This window comes from Papio anubis, chromosome 19 (assembly GCF_008728515.1).
Source record: "Papio anubis isolate 15944 chromosome 19, Panubis1.0, whole genome shotgun sequence".
In the NCBI taxonomy this organism is placed as follows: domain Eukaryota; kingdom Metazoa; phylum Chordata; class Mammalia; order Primates; family Cercopithecidae; genus Papio; species Papio anubis.
In genome coordinates, this window is record NC_044994.1 from 41,658,844 (window position 1) to 41,670,352 (window position 11,509).

At 50.1% G+C, this 11,509-nt stretch overlaps 1 long non-coding RNA gene across 8 annotated transcripts; it reads right to left on the minus strand.

Moving 5' to 3' along the window:
- Positions 1–369: 369 nt before the first annotated feature.
- LOC103879736 lies at positions 370–11,047 on the minus strand. Of its 8 annotated transcripts, none has more exons than XR_002518705.2 (6): positions 9,942–11,047; positions 9,093–9,307; positions 8,111–8,445; positions 3,023–3,197; positions 1,444–1,562; positions 370–1,296 (listed from the first exon to the last, which is right to left on the minus strand). It is a non-coding gene; the product is annotated as an uncharacterized LOC103879736 (long non-coding RNA). The 8 variants fall into 8 exon arrangements; XR_002518703.2 differs by lacking the exon at positions 8,111–8,445 and having other exon boundaries at positions 370–568; positions 789–1,296; positions 9,942–11,046; XR_002518704.2 differs by lacking the exon at positions 8,111–8,445 and having other exon boundaries at positions 370–558; positions 789–1,296; positions 9,942–11,045.
- Positions 11,048–11,509: the final 462 nt, after the last annotated feature.

Sequence of the window (11,509 nt, forward strand, 5' to 3'; positions counted from 1 at the left end):
ACATTCACTCTCAGCTGTTTCTCCAAAATGATATACAAACCACCACCAATCCCTCATTCCTAACTGGACATCTTTCCTGAGCTCAACTCAGCTGTCTCTGGACATCCAAACTGAGTAGGTAAGACTTGGTGTGCCCCCCTCTCCCTTTCCTGTGCGTCCATGAGCAGCTCAAGTCAGAAGCCGGAGTCTGTGACTGAGTGTGTGCTTGTCTCTGTGGGGTGACTGGTGAGTGCAGGAATGCTCCTTGGAACCCATGATTTCTTCCCCATCCTCCAAGAGCAGGTTTGGAAAGGAGAGAGAGAGGAGAGAGGGGAGAGAGGGAGAGAAATGGGGGAGGGAGGAGAGAGGCATGAGACAGAGCAGGTTTTCTCTTTTTAGAAATGAACATGTTTTATTCATGTTTGTGACATTTTAATAGTGAACGGTTGTCAAGGCAGGATGCTGGCAGATTCCTCTCCGAGAATGCCCTTGGGGCTGAACCCAAACAGGAAAATCGTCTTGATCTTTTCCTGAGATTAGATCTGGGTGGGGCACCTCATCAGAGACTCGATTCAACAGCTGAAGTCCCCTGACAAGAAGTGGCGACTGAGGGGAGGGCTCGGCAGGGAGGGAGGGTTTTTAAGGAAGGGCTGGATGTGTGAATGTGTGAATAGGCTCTGTAGCCCTGATGAGGGTGGAAGCCATGCCCCCCATCTCCCAGGACAAAGCTTCAGGGAAACAGACCCTAGAGGGCCTGGAAGGGTGGGAGAAAGGGGGCAAGAGGCTGCAGCAGGCTAAACTCGCCTCACCCTGGAGCCGGGAGCTTGGAAGCTGCTGGGCCACATGGACCTTCAGGCTGCTCTGGTGGCTGTGACTAGGGGCTGTGGAATGACTTCTCAGCTTCTCTATGGCCCCTTGCTGTTCCTGGTTTTGAACAGTTGGGATAACTCCTTGGAGGTTGGCTTGTGGTCTCTACTTTTCTATTTATTTTTTATGTTTTTATTCTTTTTTTCTTTTTTAGCCCTGACATCATTTGTAAGGTCTCTCTTTTACTAATGCGTTCTTTCTCCTTCCACCTTTCCCCCCATGTTCTTCCCCCACCTCAGTTACCTTTTGCTAATGGAACCTGGTAATGCATCCCCTCTGGCTCTAACCTGGATCAAGTCTCCTAATTTCTGTCTCCAGTTAGAGACCTCTGTCCCAAGGCTTGGCTTCTAGGAGGTTTCCTTCACATCTTTTTCTTTTGCACAATGTTCCTTCACACAGCTGTAAGACCTCTTCATGCCACACCTCAGGCCAAACGTGTTTAGAAGCTCCCTACAAACGTGATGGACCCATTCTGAACAACTCACTCAGGGACCTGGTGCTCTCCCAGGCCCTTCCCTACTTTAAACTTGTCTGCAGCCACAGCACCCCTGCTCTGGCCCCTGACCTTCCCCCAACTTCCGTGTGTGTGACACACACCTATGCACACTCACTGTCACAGCCTTCTTGCCTGGAATGCCCTCCTTGGCATCTAGTGCTGATTCTGCATTGTCAGCCTTTGCTGGGGCTCCATCCTCTCCCAGAACCTCAGTTTCCCCCTGAAGAAAATAGAAGATTGGACCAAATAAGCTTTACCGGGATCCCCTTCAGCACTGAGATTCTTTAACTTTGTGACTACAGCAGTCCCCCCTTACCCTCAGGGGGATCCACGTTCCAAGACTTTCGGTAGATGCCTGAAACTGTGGTTAGTACCACACCCTATATATGCTATGACTTTTTTCCTATCCACGCATTCCTTTTTTTTTTCTTTTCAGACAGTCTTGCTGTGTCACCCAGGCTTGAGTGCAGTGGCATGATCTCACAATCTCACCGCAACTTCCACCTCCCGGGTTCAAGGGATTCTTATGTCTCAGCCTCCCAAGTAGGTGGAATTATAGGTGCCTGCCACCATGCCCGGCTAACTTTGTATTTTTAATGGAGATGGGGTTTCACCATATTGGCCAGGCTGGGCTCAAACTCCTGACCTCAAGTGATCCTCCCACCTTTGCCTCCCAAAGTGCTGGGATTATAGGTGTGAGCCACCGTGCCCAGCCCTATACATGCATTCCCATGATAAAGTTTACTTTATAAACTAGACACAGCAAGAGATTAATAACAATAACTAATAATAAAATAGAACAATTATAACAATATGCCAGCATCATTACTTTTGCACTTTTGGGCCATTATTAAGTAAAAAGAAGGGTTACTTGAACACAAGCACTGATACTTCATACCGACACAGTGATATAATAAAATCTAACAGCTACCCAGACAATCTGAGCTGGATGCTAAAGTGACTAAAACAGGGGGCAGCCTATGCTGGACAAGGGATGATTCACATTCCAGGTGGGATGAAGCGGGATGGTGTGAGATTTCATCACACTACTCAGAGGGCGAGAAATTTAAAACTTTTGGATTATTTCTGAGATTTTCCACTTAATATTTTTAGACCACAGCGGACCTCAGGTACTCAATGGGAGGATCTTAGCAGAAATCATGGAAAGCAGAATCGTTGACAAGGACTACTGTAGTTAGAAAGCTAACAGAGCTGGGCACGGTGGCTCATGCCTGTAATCCCAGCACTTTGGGAGGCTGAAGCGGGCAGATCGTGAGGTCAAGAGATCGAGAACATCCTGGCCAACATGGTGAAATCCCGTCTCTAGTAAAAATACAAAAATTAGCTGGGTGTGGTGGCATGCGCCTGTAGTCCCAGCTACTTGGGAGGCTGAGGCTGGAGAATCGCTTGAACCCGAGAGTCAGAGGTTGCCATGAGCCGAGATCACGCCCCTGTACCCCAGCCTGGTGACAGCGTGAGACTCCATCTCAAAAAACAAAACAAAACAACTAACAGAGAACACGGACTCGGCCTCAGATACATCTGTGTTCCTGACAGCAGCAACACAGAAACTGCTGGACAAGCCGTGTAGGGTTTGTTACTCTGTCCCACCGTGAGAGCAGAAGGTCTCGATGGTGTGGGTCTAGGGTATGTGTGGGTGTCTCTGAGTACAAAGCGTACCCCAGATGAATGGAAAGAAGGCGTGTTCCAGGGGTGCACATGGAGGCCATTTCTGGGTGTTAGATGACAGCAGAAGTCAGAGTCTGAGCAGAGCTCTTCACTTTAGATGATGCCAGTGACCTTGGGATCTGCAACCTCATGCCGTAAGCCTCTGCTCTCGTCTCAGCTTCTTATTCTGTAAAAATGGGGAGAATCTGTGAGATTAACTATGGTAGTGCGGTGTGAGTGCCTGTCATATAAAGGGCACTCCGTAGGTGTCAGTTTCCTGGCTTCCTTCTGCCCATCCTTCCCTCCCTACACATTCTCAGGGAAGACAGTTTCCACTTGACTCAGTGCCAAGTTTGAGACAAGTAATCTTCTCACTCTGTGGGACAGATACTTTCTTGTTCCACCTTTCCACACGGGTTTTGCCCTTGGAGGATCCAGCATAAAGTTTCCTGTCTGACTACCCGCTCTGGGATGGTCCCAGCCTTCGTTTCCATGTTCTCCAGCTTCACAACCTCTCTCACCGATTTCTGTCATTGACCAGTCCTGACCATGTGGGTGAGAGGGAGTGCTTCCACGACATGGCCTCCCTGGCCAAAATGTAAACTCGTTCATTTCAGGAATTAGTTTTTCTCCTCTTAAAGGCCCTGCCATGTGTGACTCAGACCCAGGTCGTTCCTCAGTGAGACCTCAGTGGTAAATCACAAGGACTGGGCTCCAGCCCACACAGATGCTATCCTCTTTCTTCTGTGACTGTGTGCTTAGCTTAAGTGGAAAAAAACAAACAGAGAAACAAAGGCACTGTCTCATTCTGTGCAGCTGTTGTGCCCAGGGGTACTGGTCTAAGCCTCCCTTTCCAAATCTCTTTGCTGCGGAAGGTAGAACAATTCAGATAAATAGAAGCTCCAAAGAAAATAAGGTCATGGTTTAATGACCCCAGGCTTGTCTTGAATGAGCCAGTGGGTGATGGATTTCCACATTGCCTCTGGCAGGTGAGGTTCATGGGCAAACACATTAAACAGGAATGAGAATAGCAGTCAGATTTCCATCATTAAATATCCATAATATTTGATCTTGTGAAAATAAACAACAAAGCACTAGAAGAGAGGTCCTATGGAATAGTGGAAGTTGATTCATCTGGGCAAAAGGTGATCAGCTGGTGTGGCCAAGAGCGTGACAGCAGGAAGTTCAGGCTGCAGGATGCTTCTCTGGGAGTAAATCTGGTTTGCTCAGTCTGTGCTCTGGGCCCAGAGTGTCTCCTTAGAGGGTAGCCCGTGGACTGAACAAGAGCATTGCCAATTTGCCTGTAACCTCACCTAAATCCAGCAATTCTCAGCTTGGAATACGGAAACACAGCATCCAATTCCCAGGGAAGCTTGTGAAACACACACACACATACACATTTCCCTACCCGTGTGGTTGTGTCTCAGATTATAGTGTAGTGTGGCCTGAGAATCTGCATGTTTACTGAACTCAGCAGGTAATTCTGCCACATAGCCAGGTACGGGAACCACAGCCCAAACCCCGTATGAAGTGACTGGAGGTGGATACATCAGCTTCCAAATTAGCTCCCATTCTGTTCCCTTTCCGTGCTTCTCCACTGTTTCTCAGCTGCCACGCTACACTGTGTGTGTGCCCGTACGTGTGAACATGCTCAAGAGTGTGCAGTTCTCAGATCCACCCTCCCCACAATGAATGAAACTCTCCCACAGCCCTTCCCTGCCAGTTTTGAGAATCACTGATTTCCTCATTTCCACGTCTCAGGCTGTGTAGGAGAGGAAGTTCACTTGCGTGCACACTGGACTTTGGGATGCTGTTCCTTTGTTGGAGGGAGTAGAGCCCTCTCACGGCCTTGGGGGACATTTGGAAGCAAAAGGAAAAGGTGCACCCCAGAGGTGGAGCCGTCTCTGGCCTGGACACCTGCTCTGTGGACCAACAGTTTTGCCATCAATAGGTGGTCTTCCAGTGGGTTGTATAAAATTCTTCTGGAAAGGCTGGGCATGGTGGCTCATGCCTGTAATCCCAGCGCTTTGGGAGGCTGAGGCAGTTGGATCACGAGGTCAGGAGATTGAGATCAGCTTGATCAACATGGTGAAATCCCATCTCTACTAAAAATACAAAAATTAGCCGGGTGCAGTATGGCGCACCTGTAATCCCAGCTACTTGGGAGGCTGAGACAGGAGAATCGTTTGAACCTGGGAGGCGGAGGTTGCAGTGAGCCAAGATTGTGCCATTGCACTCCTGCCTGGGTGACAGAGTAAGACTCTGTCTAAAAAAAAAAAAGATTCCTCTGGAAAGAAAGGTGCCGAGTTAGCTGTGAGGTGTGTCCACAGTGCCAGCCCACAGTGGCTGCTTTCTGCTTCAGGTCCATGCCTCTCCCTGGGAATGCATGGGTAATAAAAGGAGCAGAACTGGCACTCAGCTCAGTCACCGATGATAGATGAGGCTGCTTACACAGTGGGAAGGGCTCTGAGCCATGGTGGAAGGGCCCACACCGTGTCCTGGGGATTTACTGTTGGGGAACAACTCGGGGGCCTTTTGTCCTTAGGGGTGCCCCAGAAAGCCTCCTCAACCCTGTTTCCCCAGGCCCACAGGCACGCCTTGCCCACTCCACATGCTTGCCTGTAGGCCAGTCACTGCCCACACCCCTTCTCTTGAAGTTCTGTGCTCCAAGTCCCCTCCCCTTTGCCCCAGAAGACAAGCACGGGCCTCTTGTCACCTGAAGGGCTTCCTGCCCTTGCCACAGGGAGGACAGGGGTGTGTAATGACACAAAGGGGGCATTGCAGAGCATGCACCTTGCCTGGGCTGCCGCCGGCGTGGTCCCTGTCTCCTGACTTCCTTCTGAGATTGAAGAAGGAAGTCGTCTGCAGAGGTCATCAACAGCCCTACCAACCCTCAGCTCCCTGTGTCAAAAATGCAACAGCTCACACCTCACTTGTCTTTCCACATCTTCTTTCCTGCCTGTCTATTCTTCTATCTTGCTGACTTTTATTTTTATTTTTTATAAAGTTCAATTTATCAGTTGTTAAAAATAGATTGTACTTTTGGTGTTGTATCTCTTTCTCGTGCTCTCTTAGAGTAACAAGGTCTTACTGTGTGGCCAGGTTGAAGTGCAGTGGCATGATCATGGCTCACTGCAACCTCGACTTCCTAGGCTCAAGTGATCCTCCCACCTCAGCCTCCCGAGTAGCTAGGACCACAGGTGTGTGCTACCATGCCTGACTAATTTTGATTTTTGTAGAGATGGAGTTTCACTATGTTTCCCAGGCTGGTCTTTAACTCTTGGCCTCAAATGATTCTTCCATCTCAGCCCCTCAAAGTGCTAGGATTATGTATGAGCTGCTGCACCCATCCTCGGTTGACTTTTTGAGCCTCTTTCTCTTTGTTTCCCCATTTGGATCAATAGTGAACATGTGGGGGCTACCTTGCATTCTGATGTGGCCAATCCCAAGATTGGCCCCTCGGATTAACACCCTGAGTCAATCAGCCATCCTCCACCCCATCCTCAATCTTATCCCAGGTCATGGCGCCATCCTTTGACTCTTGCTGACCTGAGTGGAGGAAGTAGACAGGGATGGAATCTAGCTGGGGAGGAGGAAGCAGAGGGCTTCTTCCTTGCCTCCACTCAACAGCTCTCTTTGCTATGTCCTTCAAGTGCTGTCTGATTAAGACAGCCTGGCTCAGGCCCCTCTTATTCCCTGTTGCTCTCAGCACTTACATATCATGGCCATGACTTGCACATTGACAGGAAACCAAAGCTTCATGTGGGCACATTCTATCATCCCAGTTAGATCAAAGCGGGCAGGAGATGCACCCTGCACTCACTAGTGCCCTGCTTGCTGGCAGAAGTCCAGCTGCTTGACTAACTGGCTACTCCTGGAGACATTTCCTGGATTCCTGGGAGGCACTGAAGGGAGTTTCCACCGGAGGCTTGGTCTCCAGGAAAGCCAATGCAAAGAAGAGCTCGCTCTCTTGGTGGGAAGAATTCCTGGGCTTATAAAGGAAGCATTTCAATGACCAAAGCGCTCTGTTTACTCATTCATTTCTTCTTTCATTCATTAATTCCTAGTAGGCCTACTCAGTGCCAATTTAGGTAATATACAGTCCCTGGGAGCTTACCATCTTGTTGGGAAGATGAGAGTTGAAACAACGGGACAAGGCAAATAAGATTAAATGCCCCAGATGCTTGATTTCAATCATGGATTGAGGGGGTAAGAGAAGAATGGTGGGGCTGTAGGAGAGGGTAGGTGCTTTCTAGGAAGCGAGCGGTTTCCCAGCCCTGGAAGAAAGGGCAGGATTTACACACGTAGATGAAGACCTTCCAGACAGAAGAAATGAGCAAAACCTCGGTGTTTTGCAGTGAGAGTAGAGGGCGTTCTGGGGCAGTGGAGGGAGCTTGAAGAAATCAGTGTGGGCTCTGTGCTGCTGCCCTGGATGCAGCAGGCTGGTAGGCCATGCTGGCCATTCCAGGCCTTGTCTGGGAATCGCTCTGGTAACCAAGAATGCGCTGAGAGTGACGGACGTGCTGGGGCTGCACTCCTCTCTTCCCATGCCCTACAAGCAGGCCCAGGCGGGGCCAGGTCCCCATCCAAACCACTCTTGTCTTGCTCCTGGCCCAGAAGTAGCAAGAGAAGCTGGAAAGGCGAAGTCGTTTGATTTCCACTGCTTTCTGAGCTGGTCAGGTGGAAGGCAGCCAGGCAGGAGCAGCTGGCGACAGCTCGCCTGACTGCCTCGGATGGCAGGCAGCTACTCAAGGGAACAATTGGGCAGAAGTGGGGGGCAGGAGGGTCAGGGAACATGGGCCAGTGGAATTCTGAACAAGGTCAAGGTCCAATTTGGTACAGTGCTTGATTACCAATTTAAATCCCATCTTTCCTTCCAGAGTGGCTGCCCCCTGCAGAAGAGGCCAGGGCTGCCACAGGGGAAATTTGCATTTAAGGACTCCAAGTGCAGGGCGCCCTGGCAGGGCTGTAGTCAGCCGGCGGTCCAGTGGGTGCTTGCCCTTGCACCTGGCAGTCACATGTTGAATATGCTCCTATTTTGCCTATATCTGGCTGCCTGTACACTTGGGAAATAAACACAAAACCAAAACCTCTTCTTACCTCTTGCATTCAGGGGAGGATCCCAAAGCATGCAGGGTGGGAGGTGGTGGGGTCTAGACAGTGGGTAGTGATCATAGGTTTTTCACACCTCAGGCTGGAAGAAACTGCTGAGGGATTGGCAGTCAAATGGGCAGCAGGGCACTGAAGGGGGTGATGTGGAAAGGAGCCCATAGGAGGAGGCAGAAATCTTGGGTGCAGTGGTGGCTCAAGGGTGGGTTCCACAGAAATGGTTGATCGATCGATTCCAGGTGTGTAATTCGATTTGAAAACAGGCTCCTCTTTGAGACTCTTTCCTTGGGGCAGTTGGTTCTCAGTCTTTGACTTCACCTGGGGTGCTTTTGAAAATATTAATGCCTAATTGACAGTGGCCTGGAAATTCTTTCCTACTTTATTTTATTCATCCATTCATTCTCATCAAGAAAGCAAACCTATGCTTTTTAAAACTTTTAATTTTTGCTCCTAAAAAAGCAAACCTAAACCTGAAAATTCTGATTTAGCAAATCCACAACTTCTGTCTCTTCCCATCAACACCACTACCTCTACCACCATTACCCCCATCCCAAGGTAAGGTGTGGAAAGCTCCGCTGCACTGGCATGTCCTACAGAACTCCCTGGGGTTGGTCTTTTTGTTACCCCTTTACCATTAAATCAACACACATTTATTGGGTACCTAAGTGTTGGTGAAAATAGCTGTACAGCTTAAAGTCTAGGCTGCTTTTGGTGTTTGGTTTCTTTCAGCTGCACCGGACTTTCTGTGAGAAGAGGGAGTATATGTTGCAATTTGTTCATGACATCAGAGTTCATGGGGACAATGACCTGCTTGCAGGGAGTTTGCTTGCTGGCATCTCCGAAGGCAATGCCTGTTGCAATCCTTTAGCTGCTGTGGGGCTGGGACATCAGGACTGGGTTATCCAACACCCTGTGACCAGGAGACTTGCGGGTACACACACACACACTCACACACACGCACACACACCCTTACCTGAGGCACCTGACGATACATTTTGTGCATCCTGCAGTTAAGTTGATGGTCAACCAGGCCTAGCTGGCCCAGACTCCATCTGAGCAATCCTGGGATTCATGGAGTGCACTTAGATTTATTGTGGACCCCAGGGGTTCATCACTCTCCCCTTTTCAGGTGACAATGGGCGCAGAAGTTGCTGTGATGAGGACCCTCTGTTATCTTTCCTTGTCTGACTGGAAGGAGAAGGGAATGCCTGAAATCAGCCAATCTCAGAGGACAGTGGGCTCCCTCAGGACTCAGGGTCCTCAGGCTCTCGCTGGTGTCCGTGGCTGGCTGATGTCTGGGAGGCTACTCAGAGATGGCCACTAGATAACCAGGCTGCATATGATCTTTGCTGGGACACATTCCCCACATGGAAACCCCAGCCCCACCCAGTCCCATTTGCCACTCACCATGGAAGTGTTAGGAGCTTTTGTGGGGGCACATTTAGGGCCCCACTGCAGATCAGAAATCCTCAGTAGCTCCAGGGGCCCACAGCGTAAAGCCCAGAGGTCTTTGGATGCCATCCAGGACATTTTATCATCTGCTCGCAACTGTCCTCTCCAGCCCCTTCTGCCTTTGCTCTCCCTTGGATCTTCTGCTCAGACTGGCCCCCTGTCTGTCTGCCCAGCTCACCCCTGACTCACCTGGGATGTTCCCCAGTCCTTTGACCCCACATGCCATTAGTACCGAAGGTGGGGAGCACTCGCTTTCTCCCTAGATACCTACCAAATCCCACCACACATTCTAGGACCAGTTCTAGGAAACCTGCCTCCACTGGGAGTGATTTCTGGGCCTTTCTCCAGGGTGGCACCCTGTATTAATCACCTCTGCCTCTGCAGTGCTTGGCATGGTGTGAAGAAGTCGCTCAAGAAGCCCTGGCTGGATCGCCACTCGCACACGAATGATCTCTGTCCTTCCTGCGGCACTCTGCCTTAGGTGTGCTTGTTTGCATGTGTGTGTATCATCTTAACCACCTCATGAGCTCACGGAAGGCACAGCCGTGCGTTTCACTCCTCTATGACCTCACAGGCAGCCGGGCCTCTTGTGCATGTAGGTGTTCTGTGATAGATGTGTTCTGATGATAAGGAAGAGAGACATTGAAAGTAGTTTTCTTTCTGGTCCCTGATTTGGACCCTGGGCTCCAGCCAAGCCTGTTTCTTCACTGTCCCTGTCACACGCTCCCTGCTCCCCTGGGTGATTACATTTGCTCATTCTGGTCTCTAGTCCCTACTTTTGTCCCCAGTCCTGGCTATTGTCCCCAAGGTCAGATTGAACCCCACCTCATCCATAATCCGCTCCTCCAGGTCTCTTGGGACCGGAAGACTGCAAAGATGCTCAGTTCACCAACTGGAGTACCCAAGCAATACCATAGTTCTTAATTTTCTGTAAAATGGCTCAATGCTGACTTCACATCCCCATCATACTGGGCTGTCCAGAAATTCAACCCAGGTCTTTCTTTGGTCACTCTCTGGTCCCCCACTGGTTTGGCTAAAGGCTCCCAGCCCCACTTGCCATGGGTCCATACTGGTCACAGTGGAGGATGCCCCTGCCTGGCAGGTGTGGTCTTTGTGGATCTACCGCTATGCATCTTGCTGGTCACCTTTGGGTTATGGGCTTCTGTGGTGAACCCAGTGCCCAAGGTCCAGCCTCCCTGATGTGCCATAAAAGCCATTCCTTATGAGAGCCAGTGTGAGGTGCTTCCGGGGAGCAGGTTGTAAGTTTCTATTGATTTGGGGACCCACAGGCCACTCCCCAATTACTGATTTTAGTCTAGGAACATCCCCCTCCTCAAACCCCATTCTCCTTAACCTTGGAAAGTTCACACACCCCGTTGCAAAATTCTCCCAGGCAAGGAAACTGAAGCCACCCCCTGTGAGAGCTGGGGAAGGCAAGGGCGAAGACAAAAGAGGGGCATGGGCACTAACTATTATTTCAAAAATTCCTGTGCCTGGCCCCTCTCTTCTGAGCTCCATTTGTATTAATAAACACTCTTTGAGTGCTCTTTACTTTTTAAATGCAATACTCTTGTCCCTCTAATGAAAGTGTAAACCCTGTGAGGTCCATCCCCTGGTGTATGAGACCTATTTTCTCATATTTCCTCCTTAGCAACTCGTGCAGAGCTAAGCGCACAGTAAGGGAGTGTCAGGGCTTGTGGCTGATTCTTGTTTCCAGAGCTCATCAGAGAATGACTCCGGCTCTGCTCTAGCATCTCAGACAGCGAGGCTTTTGCCTCGGCAGCCCTCACTGCTTCCTGTCCTCAAGAAGACATCAGCTCTACTCACAGCAGCTGCCTCTCCTCCCCAAGCCCTTCCTGCCTGTGGTCCTCTCCCACCAGCCCCACAACATTCGCCTTGTCCTGGAGTGGGGGAAGACAGCCCACAGCAAAGGGACAC